The sequence below is a fragment of the Octopus bimaculoides genome, chromosome 6, assembly GCF_046866305.1.
Source record: "Octopus bimaculoides isolate indiv1 chromosome 6, ASM4686630v1, whole genome shotgun sequence".
Lineage (NCBI taxonomy): Eukaryota > Metazoa > Mollusca > Cephalopoda > Octopoda > Octopodidae > Octopus > Octopus bimaculoides.
In genome coordinates, this window is record NC_142933.1 from 92,864,847 (window position 1) to 92,889,846 (window position 25,000).

Here is a 25,000-nt window from a genome sequence, read left to right on the forward strand (position 1 = left end):
CAAGATCTCAAGAGCCATGCTTAAAAATTTGAAATAGTTATTTTTATCTTTTAATTATTCAACCAATCTCTTTAGCAGGACATAAACAAACCAACACATGTTGTCTAGTGATGCTGGGATGCAAATAGAAATAGAAAGATATACACATATACATACATATATATAAGAAATGCCATGTAAAAAGCACCCTGTACACTCTGTTAAGTGGTTGGTATTAGGAAGGACATTCAGTTGTAGAAATCATGCCAAAGCCGACATAGAACCCATGACAGCATAGAAAAAAGTAAGTATGATGATGATGATGATATATCATCATCATCATGCTACACACAGCTGGTTTCCACACAATTTAGTAGACTTCTATTGACCAAATTCACTCACAGACATCAGTTAGTCTAGGGCTATGGTGGAAGACACTTGCACAAGGTACCATGAAGTGGGAATGAACATAGAACCACATGGTTGCAAAGCAAGCTTCTTACCCACGCAGTCACGCCTGCATCTATTGTTTTATTTTATAAAGCTTTTATCAATCCCAATGCTTGATAAAAGAAGATTACACATATTAATGTACACATAGAATAAGAGGAAAATGAGGCGAAGGCAATGAACTGTAAATTTAATTAAAAAAAAAAGAGAGAAAGTAAATTTTTTCCAAAAGAGTGAAGCTTCTGAAGCTTGACAGGGAGTGGTAGGGGATGCAACTGACCCTCCATGACATACATATTTTCATATAAAATTAGCTGCAGGATTAGCAAATCTTCGTTACTATGCAGACAAAAATCAGTCCATTAGTCAGTCCAGTGGAAAGAGACAGCTGTTGGGAAGTGGTAGGACAAGAGAAGGATGAAAGTGCTGGCAATGAATTAGAATTAGACTCAAGCAATTAAACAATTTATAGCTCGCTAGTATTTTTCTCTTTCATATATGTATGTGTATACATTATGTGTTTGTGTTACTGTGTGCATATACTTTTGAGTATATGTATGTGTGTGCACATGCGTTTAGATGTGCTTATGGTTGCATTGGTGCACACTAAGCAAAGATTATACAGACACATACACACACATATATATATATACATATATATATATATATACACACACACATTTACACATATCTCTCTCTCTCTCTCTCTCTCATATATATATATATATATATATATATATATATATACACACACACACACAGATAGATAGATAGACAGATACAGACACACACACAAATATATCAATATATATATATATATATATATATATATATATATATATATACACATATCATCAAAAAGATACATCAACATCTTTAATTTAATAGCCATATTAGTCCTAGAATCCCTTGACTGCAGGATCAATCTCATTTTTCTAAACAATCCACCACCCCCATTATGAATGCACACTATAATGCATTCTCAATAAAATATCAATACCAATTAACAGCATATTAAAATGGTGCCAGTCTATTCCTTTACATAATGGTGTACAAACTAAACTAGTAATAATGACAAATTTGCACACAAGTGAATATTTGCAGCCAAAACAAGCACTGTCTGGATGAAGACACATACACATTGAGACTATATATATATGTAAATCTTATACCCTTTACTGGTTTCAGTCATTGGACTGCAGCCATGTTAGGGCAAGTAAGGGTGTTAGTCAAACAAATCAACTTCAGAATATATTATTTTCTATTTTTTAAAATAAAGTTTGGTGCTTATTTTATTGCTTTGTTTTGCTGAACTGCTAAGTTATGGGGACATAAACAGACCTACACCAGTTGTCAAGCAGTGCTGGAAGACAACACACACACACACACACACACACACACACACACACACACACACACATATATATATATACAATGGGGTTCTTTTAGTTGATGTGTACCAAATTCAATCATAAGGTGTTGGTCGGCCCACAGCTACAGTAGAAGACACTTGCCCAAGGTATCACAGAGAGACTGAACTTAGAACCATATGTTGGAAAGTACCCGACAGCCATGCCTGAGTCGCCCGCCCCCCGCCACACACACACAAGACCAACTATAGAGACATTCAAAGGTATCTACACATACTCATCAAGATCATTTTAATACATACACACATACTCTTTGGGGTCATCAAAACATCCAAACACACACACACACACATAGACCATTTAAACATACACATACATCAAGACCAAACACACACATACAGACACGAATACATTCTAAACATGCACATACACAAAGACCACCTAAACACACACAGACAAAAGCAACCATCTAAATACACATACATATCAAGACCATTAAACACACAAACACACACACACTGAGCTTATCGACACACAATTTCTAAGTTACCCTAAAATAAGTGAAACAGCTAAAAAGAGAGTTTGCTTCTTCTCTTTACATTCCTTGTTTATTTTTTAGTTTCTCCCCCCCCCCTCAAACTTTGAATACAATTGCATATGTATTCCTGTTAACATACACATGCCTCTGTGTGTGTGTGTGTGAATGTAAACATGATTGTGGGTAGAGTTTGTGTGCAGTGGGAGTGTTTTGTATCTACCCACCCTCATCTAAAAGAAAAGAGACAGAATCTCACAAAACAACAAATTGTGACAGTTTACTGAGTGAATCCTCACTAATTGAATAGTTTCTCTGTTAAGAAATTCTGAATGCCACCCCTCAGCATTCTCGCCATACCCTTCGCAGTATTAGCATGCCATTCAACACCCGCAAAGCTTCAAAAATATAGATACAGTTGATTTCTTGTATGCAATCTTAAGCATCCACCATACCAAAACTCACAGCTTCTTTCTAAACATACCTAACAACTTTTCTTTCTTTCTTTTTCTTTGATTTCTGTCTTGCAGTTTTTTTGTTTATTTGATTTTTTTTTATCTGCTTTTTTTTTTTCTTTTTTTCTTAACCCTATTACTATGTAATACTGTTATTGTAGAGGGAAGAGGCAGAAAAAGAAGAGAGAGGAAGGAGGAATGAAAAAGATGAATGAAAAGAGGATGGAAATAAAAAAAGGTAAACACTGAATTGGAAGGAGAGAGTTAGAGAGAATGCAAAATGAAACAGGACACGTAGAATAAAAGAAAAAAAATATTCAAGAGAGAGAAAGAGATAAGAGAGATAACAAACAGAGTGAAATTAGATAGAGGAAGGAGTAAGGAGGAATTGAAAGGAAAGAAAAAAAGCCTACCTAACCATTTGTTTAACCACCAATTCTATTAGATATCTGGTGATGATGCTTATCATCCTGGGGAGGCCTTCTGAAGAGCACCTCAACAAATTGTTCTCTTGTGTTTCAGCTAATCCATCATCTTCAGCAGACATCAATGGATGTATATAAATCAGCCTCCACTGACTCACTGGTGCTTCAGCAGAAACTGACATTATACACATTGAAATAGCAGTATCTCATAGAACTTTTTCATCAACACAGCTTTGAGAAGATTTCTCTGAACAGTTACTCAATCTGCTGAAAATATCAACCAAATATCTCTCAAATTATACATGTCCATCATAGTGGAGGGGAAACACTGAATAGGGATTCCTTTGAAGGTCTTTATAGCTCTACTGGATTCCAACTAAGAAAGTGCAAAGCAATGTTACAGAAGTCATACTAAAAAACATAAGACTTTTTCTTTTCTAAATATTCTATCCATTTCTTGCCTGGAATGAACTGTAGTTTATCCTTATATATTTATTGATTCAATTTTTGAAGCACTAAACAATATCCTATCCTCACAAAATGCTTCAAGTACCCAACACTCTTTCCCTTTCCAGTATTTGGAAATCCATTAGTGTGTTCCATTCTCAAGAAGGGCAACTAGTTCTGTTCTTCCAGCTATCAACATATTGCACTCACTTCCAGCATTTCAAAGATGACACAGCAACCATTAACAATCTCCTCCCAGCCCTTGAATCTCCCTCTTCAATGACAAACTTGTAAGATTTTCATAAAACAACTTCAACTGGTGATGTATTCTTTGAGGGCACTCACCAGTGAGTCCTCACCTTTAAGAAACTTAGTGAAAACAGTGTTGTTGCCTGAAATGACAGCAAAGCATTTGACCATGTTGACTAACAAAAAAAAACAAAAAAACTCCATTCATTTAGGCTGTATCAACCTTGTCTCCTACAACAGAAAGATGCAATCACCACACGTGAATAAAACATCCCACACCCACTAAACATTTTTAGAACACTTTTGAGATCACTACAAACATTAGGTCTCATCACTGAATATCTCTCCTGCTAAATGCACATCCTCTTCAGTATCAGGAAACACTTCATCCACAAACAATTACAATTCTTTTACAAAGCTCAGGTTTGGGACAGTGCTGCTGCTGCACATACAGACTACATGAACCACAGTCAAAGAAAAGAAAACTGCCACCCAAATGATTGGCATAATGTTGCTCAGAGATGTGCTGATTCCACTTGCTCTGCCTTTTCTACAACTACTACAGTTGCCTCTGCTTCTTCAGAACTAGCTAGTCTTGTACTGTCTCCACTAAGGTAGTCCTGATCCACTTGGTTCTTTTTCTCACATCACTAATACTGTCTTACCAACCAAGGGTGAATTACACCCAATATGTCTGCTCCAAGAATGTTGGATCTCTAAAATTCACTCTCAGAACATGTTTTTTCCTTTGAGGTCATTGTCTTTCAACCATTCTAGAAGAATTATAATCACTTAGATCACACTGATCTCAACAAGAATATATAAGCTATGAGCACCACCTCTTCCTCCAGTTCATTTCTTCTTTTCTACAACTTTTCTACAATATCTGTCATCTGGACAAGATGTCATGTAATAATGTTAGCAATATCAATTAGTACATTGCTTCAGCATATTAGCATTTAGTAAGCATTTTAACTACGGGCCCATCCTTCTATCAACTATTGATAACTAACAGAAAATTTAGACACAATTTACTCTGAAATACACTGGGTACCGCCATGAGAAGAAAAGAAATCTTCACCTTGGAAGTAGACACCTACTCCCTTCTATGCCATGCAGTTTCTTTCTCTGCTCAATGCTTATATAACAGAGCATAAGGAAGATTTAGATGCCATACAATTTTAGGGTCTAAAATGCTTCAGTTCTATGTTAAAGTCACACACAGAAATGGACACATTTCAGCTTGGCTATATTCAATAATTAGATTTGTGTGCGTATCTGAGAGTGCACACATATGCAAAAGTATGGTGCCAGAGTGTATGTGCACACACACACACACATGCGTGTGCACAATCAAACAGAGATAGGGTGAAGAAAGAAATGAAAGGAAACAAATAAGCAAGAAAGAGATAGTCCACATGAATGTATGTGCTTGAGTGTGTAATGAGCAGATAAGAGCAGAGCAGACCACAAAGAAGAAGGAAAGCAGTTAAAGATGTCAGTATATTGTTTACAAGGTATATAAAGAAGCTTTGTGTGGCTGATACCCTCGGTAAACAGGGAAGAAAGAAAACAAAGAAGGAAAATGCTAATGTTGGTTTATGTGTTAACTCCTACAAAAGTAATTTGAGCAGAGATAAACGATACAACATGACCGATACCATTAATTACCATATGTCAACAATGTATATGACCAGGTCTGAAGATGCATTTTATCTACAGTTAATAAGAGCTGAAGAAAGTTCTATCAACAAAACCCCAAATGGGAAACAAGAATAAATTACATGGGATAATCTAATGATGAAATAGCATTGCTTCTTGATGAAAGCTCAAATGGCAAAATAAATTCTCCTACTTGCAGAACTGTAATACAATGTATATTATTGATACAATATATGTTTATATACTTTTTTTTTCTCCTATAACAACAAACTAAACTAGTTTTTCTTTTCATTTCTTGGTGTGTGTGCACGCACACATGTGCATGCATCAACATTTTTATGTGTACTTCTATGTTGGTATGTGTTGAACAAGACTTCTTGAGATAGTATTCAATGGCCAGACGCTGTTCATGGTGTCGAGTAAGGTACTTTTATTCCATTGCTTCATACATTAAATTATTACTGAACATTTTGTTGATGGGAAATTTAACACATTAGCCACCACATGGACCACGGGTAGTTCATGGCTTAACTTTATGCAACATTCAGTAACAGGCCATGGAAGTTAACGTGATAAAAACTGTCAATTCCAAATACACACACACATTCCATCTACAGAATTTGTCATACAAGGACAAGGTATTGGTCAACCCTAGGCTGTAGTAAAAGGCACTGCCCCAAGGGGCCATGCAGTGGAGTCTTGAAATCACATGGTCACATGGTCACAAAGAGAACCTCTTCAGCATATAGTGAAACTTGCATACACGTAGGCATGCAAGTGAGTGTGTGTGAAACAAGCAAAGGGTAGACGATTCAAAAATGGAATCGCCACTATTAAGTTTTGCATCTACTTTTCCATATTGGAATGAATCAGATGGATTTGCAATATCCCAGCCTTCACTATATTTCCACCTCCAATGCTAAAAGCAAAGGCATGTGGTTAAGGGATTAAGATATTGCACTAAAAAATACAAGACCATGGTTTCAATTCCCAGACTGGCTGTGCGCATTATGTTCTTGAGCAAAACCCTTCATTTCATGTTGCCCCAGTCCATGCAGCTGTAAATAGGTAACCTTGTGAGAAATTGACATACAAAAGTGAGATGGTAATTCAGGAAAACTACCCAAACAGAGGTCTTGTGAGTCACATTTTGTATTCAGTGATCAAAAGGATGCATAATACAACCTGTACTGTGAATCCTGACTGGTTGGGATTGGTTGTTCAACCATGTCAAAGGTTGATTGATGAATGCAAATATTTCCAGTGAATCCATAACTATTAACACATTACTATAAAATTACTACATGAAAATCAAAAAATGCTTTTCATTATTGTTCTTAATTCTTTCTTAATTGAACAAGCAAATGAGCGGTTGAATTGAAGAACTACTTTCTCAACAACAGGATTGTAAGTGAAGGGGGACATGCATGCATGTCTATGTATAGACATTTAATTCAGTGACAGCAGACATGCAAATTTTCAGATATTTGCACTATGATTTGATTCAGGGCAAGTGTGTTACTTTTATATGTACAGCAAGAAACTTGACTGGATATCAAGTGTGTGTGTGTGTGTGTGTGTGTGTGTGTGTGTGCACATGCGTATGTGCGTGTATGTGTGTATTAAGTAGATGCTATACGACAATGAAAATCTGACAAAATAGTCAGCCAAACCAGAAAAGTTTGGAGAGGTTGTGAATCATAAGTCTAGCATACTGTCTGCTCAGCCAGCATGTAAGTGAATGATTTGGTTGCTGAATATCTGACCAGTGACTAGCAGCAATTCAATGGCTAAATTGCCAAAATGTAAAAGTATTTGGAAATGGTGCAGAGCCAGTGAGCAGGGTCAGAAAAGAACCCATGCAAGCAGTTGACTGTGGGAAGAGGAGAGGATTAGTGCAAATATAATATTCATAAAACTGAGAAAGGTGTAATTTACATGCTAAACTAAACAGGTTTTGTAACTAAACTACATTTTCAAAAGGTGCTAAAATTCATCAGACAAATGAACAAGAGTTTGAAAATGGAATGTCCATGATTTCCAGTTGGATGAACAACTCACAGAGCTATTAGATAATACCAATATGCCAATCAGCCATGGACTAAATTTTCCTCGGTATTCATATACCAAGAGCCATTAAATAAATCTAAATATCAGAATTGTTATCATTCTATTCCAGAATATCATATAACACAAAACTAACTATATATATATATATATATATATATATATATATATATATATATATATATATATACATATACATATACATAGTACCAATAGTTTAAAGTCTGTGTGAGTATTTGTGCGTGTCTGTGCATGTGAAACAATATGTGACTGAGTGTTTGTTGTGCATATGTGTGTATATGTATGTGTTTATACTATTTAGTAATGTTATGTGCATGTGTGATCATGTGCATTATTTTGTGTGTAGCAGTGTATGTCTGCACATGCGTAATGTCTAATGAAGTATGTATACCCATATATTTCTTCAAAGCATCTGTTTTATGACGGGTACTTTTAGCCAGCAGAAAACAACATCTAAATAGTTATGTGCAAGCATTTACTTAAATACATGCACAGTCATATGCATACGTGCATGCATACACACACAGACACACACACATAGTAGTGGAATCATTATATGTTACTCTTGAAAGAACAAAAAACAAAAACAAATGAAAACAAAAGTAATAAAAGTCTACCTAACATATAGTAGATGTAATGGTGCAATGAAAACATAGCATGCAATACAAAATTCAGAACAGAATGTGCAAATGTGTGTGAGCACATGCAAGTATCAGTCTGTGTGTGTGTGTGTGTGTGTGTGTGTGTGTGTGTGTGTGTGTGTGTGTGTGTGTGTGTGATATGTTTTGTTGCAAAGCTACATGTAGAATAATGTTGGTGCAGATATTTTCTGAGTCGCATGCAATATACCATTCTGTAAAAACCTCCACCGCCAACGGAGGTCATTCAACTGAACAATAATTACTGATTCCATAACCGCAACCACACGTCCACCCACCATTCACAAATATAATAATGCATAAATGTGCACGCAGGCACACACACACACACACACACACTACTGTCATTTAGCTCAGTGCACCATCATTGTTTTTCTTTAAAGGTCCAAGCAGGGTAAAGTCAGTTGTATTAGCTGGTTGATGGTATGTTGTACTTACTTGCATTATTAAGCGCGCGCGCGAGAGAGAGAGAAAAGTAGTGTTGGATTCAGAAACAAGTGGTATTGAAATTGATAAGGAAGTATTTACGCTAAATTTTACACTTGTACCATATACTTGCATGTATGTTGCACATGCATACACACACAAAAGAAAATTCAAAAGGTGAGGCAGAAATAGTGATTCATACTGTGGAAAATATGTAGCCTGGATTACCATGTTAACATGTGTATAACACTCAATGTAAACTTCACATGGATCTCAATTACTACACAGTATAACACTCCTCATCGTGATTGTCACTGTAACCACCACTACTAGCATCACCGTCATATCCCAAATCTATTTCTTCTCTGTTGGTTTGGATTAAATGGTTGAGTGAATTAGCAACCTTCCACACATTTGTATCCTAAATGCTTGCACTACTTTTCTATAGCGTGGTCACTTGACACATTTTGTGAAATTTCAAGTTGAGATTGAAGATGAAAAGTACTAATCCAGGATTTTGCTAGTCAGGCAAATTCCAATGGTTTGGGTTGGTGATTTGAATCTAGTAAGTCATTAGTATGACCCTTACTTGGTTAGCTGTTCTACTAACTGTACCTCATACTATTTGCACCCACCATAGTATTCTTAAAGTGGTTGAAGCTGCTACACAGGCAGGATCAGAACTGGGGTATTGAGCACCCTTGGCCCCAGTCCTACAAAGCATACCCACTTCACCTCGTTATGACTATTCAGTGCAGTGGTTCTCAACTCAGGTCCTAAAAAGATTTTGGGAGGGCTCAGCAACAACATAGTAAATTAAGGAACTGAAATAGTACTTTAAGGGCCAATGAAAAATTTTTTCTTTAGATGTATGTATTGGTATGTATTGCAAGAAAGAGCTAGGTTTCTTTCTCTAGCATTTTACATAGTTCAAATTACACAAGTAAACAAAATAGGAATTTGGAAAGAAATTTCTATAAAACTAGTTTTTAAACACTGAATAGCTACTGGGGTCCACCAGAATAAAACAGTAATCAAAAAAGATCCATAGATTAAAAAAATGGTTGAGAACCCCTGATTTAGTAAATAGAGTGAACAGTAACTTATAAGATGTATAGTGACAATAGTTCAGCTGATGAAGATTCAATATCTGATACTGGTAAAATAATGTTCAAACATCATCATCAGCCAGGCGGCACTGGCATTGACCACACTCGTATGGCGCTTTTTACATGCCACCGGCATGGGAGTCAGTTTAATGGGACTGGCATTGACCATGGTCAAATGGTGCTTTTTACATTCCACTGGCACAGGTGTCAGTCAGGCATTACTAGAAACTACAACAATTCTTTGTTGACTAATATAAATTCTGAGGTTAAGGTTTAAGCAAAACATTTGTTGCAAATTGTGTTTGTTTTTAGCCAGATTAAGAAATCTTGTCGTTGCTATCCACAGATTTTAGTGCCCTGGCCAACCACCTGGTTTGCCCAGGGCACAGCACTAGCCCTGTATACAGGTTCAGTTACTTTTTTTATTTTCTATCTTTTACTTTCAATCAATGAATTGAGCTGAAAGGGCTTCATCAAACAAATTACCCCCAGTACTTTCTTTTTTTTTTTTGTGTGGTACTTATTCTATTGGTCTCTGTAGCTGAATTGCTAAGTTATGTGTATGTAAACAAATCAACACTGATTGTGAAGCAATGTACAGGGTGGGTGGAACGAAGACACATAAATACACATCATATACATACTACAAGCTTCCACAGGGTTTCCATCTACTAAATCCACTCACAAGGCTTTGGTTGGTCTGGAGCTATAGTGGAAGATACTTGCTCAAGGTTCCACACTGTGGGACTGAACCCAAAACCAAATGGTTGCAAAATGAGCTTCCTTACCATAGAGCCATACCTATACCTACACAACTATGTCTGCACCTACACAGCTATGCCTGTTTGTGGTTTACTTTTAAATATACTTCTTAGGAGACAAACAAATTGTGTAAGTGTTGGTAACATAGCAAAACATTTGAATTACCAAAGGTGTCTATACTATAAAAAAGATTAGAGAGTGATAAATCAATGAGACTCTTGTAATGCAGAATATGGTGTAGGTTCACTAACAACATATGATGTTAAGAAACAACAAGAGGAAATAATAATAAAAACCAATTTACCAACATCAAAAGTAAGGAAGTAATTGAAAACAGACTATTATTAAAAGTTAATAGACAACTTTGATTTAGATTGCATGTAGAAACATAAATATAGTTTGGACATTGATTTACATCAAAAATTAAGGTAACTGATTGCTTTCAGTTCATAATTTTAATGTAATGTTTTACAGGTATCAGTAAGCATATTTTTCTTGGCTTTTTTTTTTTTCCTACTAATCTACTTATTACAGTAACCATGTGCAGTAGGACCAATACTTGTAATATATAAGTCAAATAAGCAGGAGCTAGATATATGCTTATCTAAGCTGAATAGGTATCAACAAAATAGTACAATATAGCATATTTTACTTATTTTCTTTTTACATTGTTCAGGAAAATCCACTACTCTACTACATATCTGATCCCAAACTATCCTCTTAGTAAGTAAGGTTTGACCTGTGCAATGTAAAACAAAAATATGAGCATGAGTTTTCATCATTGGCTGCCGTTCCTGTCATTAAATGCACAGTCTCTGTCTATACTGACTTTAGTACTACAACAGTACTTATTAGGCTCAACAAAGTCTTTCACACACTGTGATAGCTTGAGCTAATGTAATGATATGAAACATATCTGGTACTTTTCTTGTGGATGCCAGTAATGGAAAAATTCTCTTCCTAGCTTCAGGGCCAGTTTCCCACCACATTTGCTTGATCTTTCTGTTGTGTTCTCATTAAGCACCACATTAGCTCTGTTTGAGTAGGCCTATCATCAAAAGCAGTTCACCTGTTACGATGCTATTTATTTATTTATTTTCTGCAGTTATAGTGTACCTCAAAACTACATTAACTGGTAGGATTTTGTTGCTATTTCTAGCTGGTTAAGTGACCAGGTAGAGACCACTTTCTATGCGATTTTGTAATTCTAAGAGTGTGAAATAACTTTGATGGATCTACAACTATGATGATATGGTCATGATCCCAAATCTTTGGGCCTGGTTAAAATTCCACATGAAGAGTAATCATATGCAGCTTCAAAAAATGCTTGCAGCAATTCCTAGTGCTGTGCTGGTGCACTTCACTTAAATGCTTTGAGATCTTTGTTTTTCAAACTCTGCAATCTCATGTCTCCAAGAATTCCCTTTATGTGCTTAAGTCTTAAATAATTCCAGTTCAAGAAAATTGAATTCTTCTGTATGTGTTTCAGACCATCTTTCATTTTGCATTGAAAAACAGAATAATTGGCTATCTGACATTTAACCAAGCAAGACCTGCTAAGATACTGTAGGTGAAACACCTGATCTGTGCTTTGATTTCACTTACATTTATTTCATACCAAATTAGGATGATGCTGTCTTTAATCTAACAATCACATGCAAAATTATTACATTGTATGCAGATGCAAAGAGATCAGACTGACTCAAGAACCCTCGTTTGATGGCTAAAAACATTAGCTTCAAATGGAAGTAGTACATTCTTGCAGACACATCCTTAGGTCTTTAGTATCACATTGTAACTGTATCTTAATCGACAAGAGGACAAATATAGCAAGATGGCTTTAACTCTTGGTACCACTTTGATCCACTTTTGCAAAGAAGAGTTGATAGCTTTTTCTTTTCTTTTTTTCATTTAGACAGAATCAATGGTCCTATCATACTTTCATAGCCATCAATATTATAATCCCACTCAGTTGAGGGAACTTGTTTTGCAAGCATTTGGTGACCCCTCTAGTGCTGGTGTTACAGAAAAAAAAAGCACCCAGACCCAGTACAGAAGTGGTTGGCATTAAGAAGAGCATCCAGCTGTAGAAACCATGCCAAAGCAGACACTGGAGCACAGTACAGCATTCTGGTCAATGAATTCACATGGAATCATTCAATCTTTACTCCATTTTTAGTTGTTGTTATTGTTTTATCTACAGTCACCCTAAGCAAACTAACCTATGATTATAGGCATCTCAGCCATGATCATCCCATCTTATTTTCAGATAGAGTACTTCAGACTACATTTATTCTTTTTTTAAAAAGACAGAGTATAGAACGGGAGGAGATTGGCTTGCTATTTCTAGCAAGTCAAGTAACAATGTAAGAGGTTCTTTTATTAGTTGCTGCCACAGAGAGATCTGATATGAAACATAAAGGCCAAAGTTATAGGGAAACAGTGAACAGTAATTGTTTCTGTACTGTGTCTCGAATTTATCCTGAATATATCTAGATTAAAAAGATTAATACCACACTAAAAGTTGGACATCCACCTGCTCTCAAGATTTTGCAAATGAAGTCTCAGAGAATTACAAAGATCAGTTCAAATTGTCAATGTATTGCAACTTGAGACAGACAGACAGGCATTCACTGGTGTTCATGTAGTTGATCCAATGCTGCTGCTAATAATGACAACAGTGGTAATGTACTTTAAGTTTTTAATATGTGCTTCTAGGTTTTAGCTTGCTTGATCAACTAACTGATGTTAAACAGAATGAAAACAATTTCTTATGCATAAAATACATACACACACAGGCATGTGCACACACACACACACACACACATATATATAAACACACAAACGTGCATACATACACACATACATATATAATAGAGATATGCATAGACAGACACATGATGTAACCTGTAATACGAACATTTGTATTCATAAATATTTTAGAATAATAAATATGATAATGAGGATCATCAGAGACAATAATATCCCACTGAAATCACTTGCATATTGACACACAAACGCATATGCATGAGCACACGCACACGCACACACACAGATATGAAGAGTTATGAGCATATTTCAAGAAGTATAAAAGCTAGCTAAATTATATTCTCACAATGATTATGTAAGAGACTATCTATTATTAGTTTAGTAGACACTGAGCCTCCTCTAACGGCAAGTACCATTGACACTGCTACTGCAAGGGAATAAAAATTACTTTATGACTGCATTTCAGAGTGTATCCAAGTTGTTCACAACAGGCAGTCCTCTTCTCTAACAAATACAAATAAACATGACAGACACAACAGGGTTAAGGAGTTCCTTCTTGGCCATTGCAAATCGAGAAATATGATTTAGGACCTTGCTTGCATGAAACAAATGACCTCACTTCACAGAACAAATGCTATGCAGATATATCATTGCTCTCCTATCGCCTTTTTTTATTTATTTTTTTTTATTTTATAACTGTATGCATGGGAGAGAGAGAGTCTTTATTTTACAAGCATGACACTGAGTGAAAAGAAATGGGTAAAGTATGCAACAAATCAAGTGGTCCTCTATTTAGTTGGCTAAACAAACTTCCATGCCAACTGAATGAGTAGAGAACATACAAACACTTTTGCTTTTTAATTTTAATACCACTTGGGGCCACTGCAACACTGCCTTAAATTCTTCTTTCTCTCAGGGGTGGAAAACTTGGCAATGAAGCCCAGCAAATGCATCCAAGATACAAATTTCATTCAGAGTGGTCAATAGAGAATTATTGAGGGAGGTGTGGAATGAGGACTTTGTATGGCCAGCAAAGTTGGACGGGTGAAGTGGCAGAAACTTCTTGAGCAACCAGCCATGCTGTTGAGATTAAAAATAAAATAAAATACAAGGGAGGATACATAAATAAATGAACAAACTGCACTCACTCTATGAGGTTAAACAAATTCATTTCCCCTTTGTGAATTCAAGTGTATTTGTTGTACTGTGTAAACACTTAAAAGAAACTATGCTCACTCCACAAACATTGACAGATAAACTAAAGGTTTGCTTTAGTAATTACAGAGCACATATTTATAGAGGCCATATTGAAGCAAATGACAACTGAGATAGACTGTGAGAGATAAGAAGACATGATCAGAAATGTAAATGATTGATGGCAGCAAAAGGGGGTGCAGAATTTGTTTAGGCGATGATGATGACACTGACGCCAACACTATAGCAACAACAAATATACTTCTACAAAAACAATAAGAACAAAATTAAGAGAAATAACAGCAAATAGAGAGAAATTCATGTGACAACAAGCAGACTAGCGCTAAGTATTTAGATAATGATTCAGAAACCACTGATAACTACAACACCTACTACAACAGACTAACTGTGAAACATCTATATCAGGTTAAACTACAACACATACAATGTGAGATTAACTTCTACAACACCTACAACATCAGAGTAGCTATTGCAACATACATGACATCAAACTAACACCTACGTCGTCGGAGTAACAGGTACAGCATCAGGCGTACTACTGCAGCACATACAACATTAGACTAACTAACCAAAGCACCTACATCAGAGTAACTTCCACAACAAATACAACTACAGAATTCACAGTATACATAGAAACATTAATAACAACCACATTGCCAACGAAGATAGTATTTTTAATGTGTACGCAAATGGAGCGGTGACGGTGGTGACGGTAGAGAGGAGGAGGAGGAGAAGGAGAAGAGGTAGACAGTTCTCTGAAATGAAATCTTAGAGATAGTAAACAACCTTTGACATAATTAACTGAAGAAAACATGGTAAAAGGTATATAGAAATACGAACAGCAACAAGAACAACAAAAAGATAGTGAGCATCACTTTAAAATGTTACGATGTGCATCATATAAGATGTGAATGGGTTACAAAGAAATAGGTTTCAGGAATTGCAGTTTAATTTAAGATTGGCAACTTAGATATTAAAAGCTTTCCTGTGTTTGGTTTCTTTGTGCATGTTTATACATATATATATAAAAGATACACACACACACACACACACACACACACACACACACACAACATATAGATATATATATAACATACACACACACTAGAGATGTATGCATGTGTGTCTATTACACACAGGATATATAAAAACTTTAAAGTTGAAGATAATGGAATCTTTAACAGAGGGTAATAGTGGGAAAAAATTCTATAATAAAAACAATTTGCTTTGTTTTTTAATTACTGATTTTAAAATAATTTTTTGGTATTTACTTTTTGTTTGTTTGTTTGTTTGTTTGTTTCAGCCACCACCACCACTACCCTCTTCATTTCTCTTCAATTTGCTTTCAAATCTGTTTGGTGACAACTGTATTATTGACCTATTAGTTTACACATGCAGTACTTCTTCAAAGCAACTACTGACTGTGCCTGTGTGTGTGTGTGTGTGTGTGTGTGTGTGTGTGTGCATGCACGAGTTTTGGCATGTTAACACAAGAGAAATTTAAATGTGTTCAATGCATTTGTGTGAATCACACACATGGTATACATACTATTTGTCATAAGAATGTCAGCGAAGATCCTACAAATTGTAATGGATTTGTACATGTCTATACCCAACCATACACAGTCTCTCTCTCTCTCTCTCTCATAAACATACATACATACATACGTGTGTGAGCATACACAAATTAAAGACAAAAAGCACACGCATACACTCACACAAAAGAGCTTCTATTACATAATAGAGAAAATTAGATAGATCGAAGGTTGACTTAGTGGATAAAAACAGCTTCCATTATAGGAAAAAGATTGGAGAGTAGGAGGACTTTACATGCAGAGCAATCTTTCTAACTGAATGAGATGGTATATGGGTGTGTAGACAAGTGAATACAGATACACTTGGTAGACTTTTATAAGAGAGGAGCCAGAAGACGCGTAGACAGAAATGTTCCATCTCCACTGCACATGCATATACAAGGAGAAAACCAATCACAGAACAGCCATGTGGTTACTAGACCAGCTAGAAACACCAGCCAAATTTGTCTTACCTTCAGAAGAAAGGACAAATTAGGTAATAGTAATCTTCAATAAGAGACTATGTCTGAAGAAGACAGGAAAGTCACAGCTGCGAATGCCTTTGATTATAGGTATAGGTCTACTCAACCAGGACCAGCCTGGGGTTAAACAACACTCATTTATACAGAAAGTTATTTGGTAGGAGGAAGAGAGGGAAAGAAGTGTTGGCAGAATCAGTAGGGTAGTGGTGGGTAAAATGTTTTATTTAATACAGTAACCCCTCAACTATTGTAGGTGTTACATTCCAAAACCCCTGTGATAAGTGAAAATCCAAGAGGTAGCAACAGGACATTTTTTTTCTTCTTTTATTTGTTTCAGTCATGTGACTACAGCCATGCTGGAGCACCACCTTTAGTTGAACAAATCGGCCCCAGGACTTATTCTTTGTAAGCCTAGTACTTATTCTATCGGTCTCTTTTGCCGGACAGCGAAGTTACGGGGACATAAACACACCAAGATCAGTTGTCAAGCGATGATGAGGGTACAAACACACACACACACATATATATATATATATATATATATATATATATATATATATATATAAACAGGCTTCTTTTATTTTCTGTCTGCCAAATCCACTCAAAAGGCTTTGGTTAGCTCGAGGCTATAGTAGAAGACACTTGCAGTAGGACTGAACATGGAACCGTGTGGTTGGGAAGTAACCTTCTTACCACACAACCATGCTTGTATATTATTTTTTTATAATTTTTATAATTTGTATATATATTATTTTATAATAAATGCAAAACAACACCACAGAGGAATCAACATAAGCTTAAATAATAAACCACAATATGGCGTGAGATTACTGTATGTCCAGTAACATCCGGCTTCTACGTTCAAATCTGCTGGTATCAATTTTACCTTTCCTCATTCAATAAAGTGGCAAAGAGCATTAAAATAGTCAACTACAGCTCAACTATAGACTCCGACTTCACAAAAATCGTAACCTTGTAACATCATTTTTAGAAAATTATTAGGATTATTACTACTATTGGCAATGGATAGGCAGAATCATTAAGGTGCTGGACAATTTCATTACAGCCTATGATCTTCTGAGTTCAACTTCTGCCTTTCATCCATTTAGGGCTGATAAAATAAAGAACCAGTCACGTACTGGAGTGGATAGTGTCAATTAACCCCTTTCCCTTGAAACTTAAAGCCTTGTGCTGAGATTACAAACCAAGGGGAGTTAACTGAAACAACTGTTAGAACATTCCAAAAAAATGCTCTATCATAATTTTTTCAGACTTTTTTAAAATCTGATTTCAAACTGAATTAAAGTCCATTTTTGCCTTTCATTCTTCCAAGATCTATAAAGTACCAGTAAAGGGCTATGGTTGAAGTTAAAATTGCTGGCCTTGTGCCAAAATTAGAAGCAATTACTTTTTATTACTAGAACTCATTCATAAATAAAGCATTTATATCTTACTAAGGAATTTATGAGCTTATTCTAAAGAGCAAAGGGTACTTATGTGTATGTATGAGTATGAATTTGTGTGTGTGTGTGCATGTGTGATGGGGGACAGAGAGTAGTACTTGCAAATGTGTAACATATGGTAGCACACATATGTTATAAGGTTCTGAACAAAAATAAATATAACTAGAAATGAGACAAATATTTACAATAGTAAAACTAAAGCAAAGACAGATGAACCAAAAAGCAAACAATAGTCCATGACACTTTCATCCAAACTCCCCATCCCTCCCACCTAGATGTATCTTCCTTTCTAAAAATTCCCTTTTTTTCTCTCACCCTCGCCTCTTACACATACAAAGCAAAGAGAATAAAAAAAAAAGAAAAATTACATATTTACTGACACATTTCAACATAGCTTTACACTAAAACCTAAATATTGAAAGGGGAAAAGAGGGTAATAGGAGAGTCAGACAGACAGACAGACAGACTTAACAAGAAACAAAGCACAAGCTCCATACAGCATCTGTTAATTTCTTTTCTTTCTCTTTCACTCAGAGAAACAGACAGATAATGAGCTACATGCCCATTTACACAAAAGAGGTATCTAAATACAAAATAGGCAGGGCCTAATATCTAATACAATGAGTCTTGACAACTGAGTAGAATATTCTTCATTGAAGAAGTTTAATAAGGCAGAAACATATGGTTCCTATTATCATTGTATTAACATTTCAATTAACAATTCTTTTTGAAGTTATCTCTCCTTACATATATTAAAAACACCTACAAGGAGAGTCTGACAATTAATTACTTTTGTTGGTCATAGTTGATTGAAAATTATCAACTCACAACACTCCATATGTGAGACTTCAATACATGTATATTTAGTATGCAGAAAGTCCAACCCATGACACCAAAGAAAGCGGACATAAAATGATAGTCACATGCATGTGTATAGTGGGAGCAGATAGATAACTAGTAATAAATGTGCTAGATTAATTCTTTTTCATCATTATCATTTAAAGTCTGTTTTCCATGCCAGCATAAGTTTCTTATACACACATAGATACATATATATAGATACATATATATATATATATATATATATATATATATATATATATATATATATATATATATATATATATATATCCATTCATAATTATGTTCATTCAACTTAGCTTCACCGAGGAGGCCCAATATGGCCAAAACATGTCTACTGCTTCAAAGACCCAGAGCCACTCCAAAATAGCATTGTGTACACTATCCGAAAAATTAAATCAACTGATCTTATTTGAATTATCCTCCTTGCTTATTGTATTTAGTTTTTAAACACTTCTAGCTGAAACTCTTCCAGCTGGAGATTTTATCTAGTCATTGCGAAGATAATCTCACTCGATCAAACTCTTTCAACTCACTTTAATACATATGAGAGCGCATCATATCTCTATCTTGACATCATTTTCCATGCACATGAAATAAACTGCACCCAATCACCCACCCAATAGTGTCTTTATATGTGTGTGTGTGTGTGTGTGTGTGTGTGTGTGTGTGTGTGTGTGTGTGTGTGTGTGTGTGTGTGTGTGTGTGTGTTGAGGTCTCTTAATTTCTCTGCATAATCACTTAGAGGCAAAACTGAAATAGTCACATGGGTGTGGTGGCAATGAGTATATGTTGTATTTATGTTCACATATATATGTCTATGTATCTGTATAGAAATATGCATGTGTGTGTGCGTGCAAGTGTGTATATATATATATATATATATATATATATATATATATATATATATATACACACGGCGAGCTGGCAGAAACGTTAGCACGCTGGGCGAAATGCTTAGCGGTATTTCGTCTGCCGTTACGTTCTGAGTTCAAATTCCGCCGAGGTCGACTTTGCCTTTCATCCTTTCGGGGTCGATAAATTAAGTACCAGTTACGCACTGGGGTCGATGTAATCGACTTAATCACTTTGTCTGTCCTTGTTTGTTCTCTCTATGTTTAGCCCCTTGTGGGCAATAAAGAAATAATATATATATATATATATATATATATATATATATATATACATATACATACACACATACACTTACACAGCCATACAAACAGACATATTTGTATTTCTTGTTTTTCCTCATATACAATCTCATACATTCTTACATATGTAAGCACACACATCCGCACAATGTATATAAATGTATATAAACATGCATACTCTTATACGCTCACCAGTGCACTTATTTACATATCCTCATTCACATATAATCTCAAGCAGAAGAACATTTACAAAACACACACACACACACACACTTTCATTCATATATTAAAAACAGATTTTCACAAGTCACCAAAAAAAAAAACACACACACACACACACACACACACACACACACACACACACACACACACACACACACACACACACACACACATAAACTTCATGCGTGTGTACTTTCAAACAAAGTCACATCCACAAAACAAACACAAACACAAGTGCCACACACTGGCGCTGAAGAAATCTAATACCCTTGAGGACTTGTTAAAATAGATGAAGAGAAAATATGGGTGTGTTTTCCAAATGATAATACCATACGGCGGCAACATTGTGTGTAAGCAATAAAATGCTTTTCTGAGGGCACTGCTTGCCAAAAGAGCTGTAAAAACACAATTTAGACGCTATCTAGAATACACAACATACAATAAAATGTGATACAAATGTAAATGCAAAAAAATAAATAAATGAATTATTGAAATTATCATTATCATAATGATTATTACTCATCTGGAACTTTATTTTATCATCCCCGGAGGGACAAAAGGTAAAGTGAACATTAGCAGGGTTTGAACATTGTAAGTTCAAATCCCGCCAAGGTCAACTCTGCCATTCATCCTTCCGGGATTGATAAAATAAAGTACCAAATGAGTACTGGGTCAATTATTTCAATTAACCTAATCAAAATTGCTGACCTTTAGTCTTGCAATATTTGCTCTGGCTTTTTACATTCTGAGTTCAAATACTGCTAAGGTTTGCTTTTCGTCCCTTGGTGGTCAATAAAATAAAATACCAGTAAAATACCAGGGGTTGATGATAGTGACTACTTCCTGTCCTCAAAACTACTGACATTGTACCTAACTCAGAAATGCTCCTCCTCCTCCACCATTATTATTATTATTTCTTTTTTTTTTTTTTTTTTGTGTGTGTGTCTTAGCATGAGTGGTCATGTTTGTTACACTCTGAGTTTTGGGGTTCACTATGTTGATATTCGATGGAAAAAGTTTCTTTTCGAATATTTTGTTGATAGGAAAACATTAGAATATTCCAGTGTCCACTCTCTTTTTTAAAAAGAACTTTTAAATTTTTATATTTTATAAGCAATGTTTACTAGAAATATAAGAGTGCTTTTATCTTGAGCAGGAATGGGAAGAGGTGCTTGCCACAATGGTAATCTTAACTAATGTAAACAAATATGCTCCCTTCCCTATACAAACTCCATGAAGAACATTAACACAGATATAAATCAAAATGGAAACAAGAAATGGCTGTGTGGCAAGTAGCTTGCTTACCAACCACATGGTTCCAGGTTCAGTCCTACTGTGTGCCACCTCAGGCAAGTGTCTTCTACTATGGCCTCAGGCCAACCAAAGCCTTGTGAGTGGATTTGGTAGACAGAAACTGAAAGAAGCCTGTCGTATAAATGTGTGTGTGTGTGTGTGTGTGTGTGTGTGTGTGTGTGTGTGTGTGTGTGTGTGTGTGTGTGTTTATGTGTCTGTATTTGTCCCCCTACCATCGCTTGGCAACCGTTGTTAGTGTGTTTATGTCCCCGTAACTTAGCAGTTCAGCAAAAGAGACTGATAGAATAAGTACTAGGCTTACAAAGAATAAGTTCCAGGGTCAATTTGTTTGACTAAAAAGGTAGTGCTCCAGCATGGCTGCAGTCAAATGACAAACAAATAAAAGAATAGATATATAAAAGTTTTTAAAAGATTACACCACCTTTCAAACAGATCATCATTTACATCCATTTTCCATGCTGGTTGAGTAAACATGGCAAATGGTAAAAATAATGAATGTATTAGAAACAATAATACAGGATTTTCTAACACAGTGAACCAAAAATAATACCTGGACACTGGTTGGCTTGAAGGAGGGGGGGGATAAGATATTGGAGAAGTGTGTCACATGGGACAGTGACTTTTTGCTCAAGCCACACATACAGGAGAGTGACATACTGCAATATTACTTAGAATGGAGGGGTATGTCACCCCTGTAACATTCTCTTGTATTGGGAGCTTCAGTTTCTTCCCTCTGTACCAAAGAACACTTACAAGAGACCCTGGTCAACACACGGAAGTATGAGGTTTCCACTGACCATGGCAACATGCATCTCAGTGTCTCTACCTTTTTGTTTTTGAACATTGAGAATGATGCGAGGTGACATGCCACTTGTGTGGCAAATGAGCTGGCAGAATTGTTAACACATCAGACAAAACGCTTAGTGGCATTTCTTCCAGCTCTTTATGTTCCAAGTTCAAATCCAACCAGGGTCAACTTTGCCTATCATGATAAAATAAAGTAAAGTATCAGTCAATTATCTGGGTCAATATAATCAATTAACCCTCTCTTCCCTTAAAATAACTGGTCTTGTGCTAAAATATGAAAGAAGTATTATCATAATAATTGTCTAGTGCTGAAGAGAGAAGGAAGTTCTGAGCTAATAGTATCTACTCCCTGCTGAAACACTCAAGTTGGAACCACTCAGTCAAAGGGAAAGGCATGTACATCACAATTTTCACATACTCCTCTGTTTAAATCTCTTGTTATATATCTCTGTGACAAAATATATCCTCATTAGATATATATCCTTAAACACAGTCCTTCCTGTTACCTATAATTTACAGCATCTTCTTTCTGCCAGACATATATATATATATATATATATATATATATATATTCTCACAACAGATGTTTTCATTAGTAAGAAGACTTCAGAAAGAACAAGTTTACTGTAAGGAAGTGAAAACAATTATTTCCTAGCATCATAACAAAAGAGAATTCCATTGTATGCTTCATTGAAAAGTTGTTAGAGATAGTAAATAACTAAACTAAATACTTTACAATACTCAGACCTCCGCCTCCATGTTCTGAGATCAAATCCCAACAAGGTCCATATTTTGCCTTTCATCTCTTCACGGTTGATAAAACAAGTGCTAATATTCTTTAAATTACTGCATTCCATTATGGCCCTTCACATCATCATGATGGTGATGATGATGATGATGATGATGATGGTGGTGGTGGTAATGATGATGATGATGGTGGTGGTAATGATGGTGACAATGACTGTTTCTAACAAAGGTACAAGTCCAGAAATTTATTGGGCAGAGGAAAGTCAAAGTTGACTCAGCAGGATTTGAACTCAAAACTAAATGTTAAAAGGTATTTTTCTTGATACTCACAATTCTCTTAATCCAACACTCCCAAAAATAGTAAAACTAGTTAAAATAATAATGATCTCAAATTTTGGGACAAGGCCAGCAATTTCGAGGGATGGAGTGGGGTAAGTCAATTACATCAACTGGTATATCAAGCCTGAAAGGATGACAAGCAAAGTCAACTTCAACAGAATTTGAACTCAGAATGTAAAGACGAATGAAATGCCACTAAGTGTTTTGCCTGGCATGCCAATGATTCTACCAGCTTGTTGCCTTAACAGTAATAATAATACTAAAATGAAAATGACCCTGGTTTTAAAGGAAGGGGGTTAGTCAACACCATAAACCCCAGTTTTGAAGCTAGTATGCACGTTCGACAGAGTGCAAGCATCTTGAGACCAGTTAGGTGTAAGAGGAATCCGATATGGTGTGCAAGAGAGACGACTGTGCTGGTATGGTCATGTGATGCATATGGACAAGGACAGCTATGTAAAGAAGTGCCAATCTCTAACTGTGGAGGGAAACTGTGGTAGAGGTAGACCCAAGAAGAAATGGGATGAGGTGGTGAAGCATGATCTTTGAACCCCACAAAGGCAATGACTGGTAACCGAAACCCTTGGTGATGTGCTGTGCTTGAGAGGGCCCGTGCTGGTGCACTTGGCTTGACCTAATGTTCAAAGGAACATATTTTGAACATTGGGCCTTACAGAGGCAAAGTGGCTAAGTTCCTTTCAAGTGTTGGTCCTCACGAAGGCAACAACAAAGACCTCTAGCATTATATAATGCTTGAGAAGAAGACCCATCAAGCTGAGCATAATCGCAGTCATGGCAGATACTGGTGTCATGCTAATTGGCACCCATGATGGTGGCATGTAAATTCACCTGTGTCATGTAAATGGCACCCAAGCCGGTGGCACGTAAAAGTACCCGTTACACTCTCGGAGTGGTTGGCATTAGGAAGGGCATTCAGCCATAGAAAACCATGCCAAATCAGACCGGAGTCTAGTGCAGCCTTCCAGCGTGCCAGCCCTGGTCAAACTATCCAACCCATGCCAGCATGGACATCAGACATGTGATGATGATATGTGAATGATAATTCCCTACATAGCTGGTAATATGAGCTTCTTGTTTTTCTGCATTCATCCAAGTGGCAAAGAAATTCTGCCATTGTGACTTGAACAAATGAATATACTTGCATATGGTGGATGCATGTTTGTATTCATTTAGTGGTCTCAGCGTACCTTAGACTGTGGCTATGCTAGAACCACTTATCTGAGTGGTGTTATTTCAGTTCAACACAACCACCACCAAGCACTCTGAATGATTTTAACCTTTTAGCATTCAGATTACTCTGTCAGCTGTATTGCTTATGTATTCACATAGTTTAGAATAACATTGTAGAGTAGGTGAGAGAGGTCAGATCTGGCTGGTTTGAACATAAAACTGGTCGAATATTTGGACCAGATATGG

The 25,000-nt window shown here is 36.0% G+C and overlaps 1 protein-coding gene across 6 annotated transcripts in view; it reads right to left on the reverse strand.

Annotated features, from left to right (window-relative positions):
- Nucleotides 1–25,000, reverse strand: part of LOC106881821 (nonsense-mediated mRNA decay factor SMG5) — a 1,052,345-nt gene that overhangs the window by 850,932 nt on the left and 176,413 nt on the right. The window lies entirely within an intron of this gene.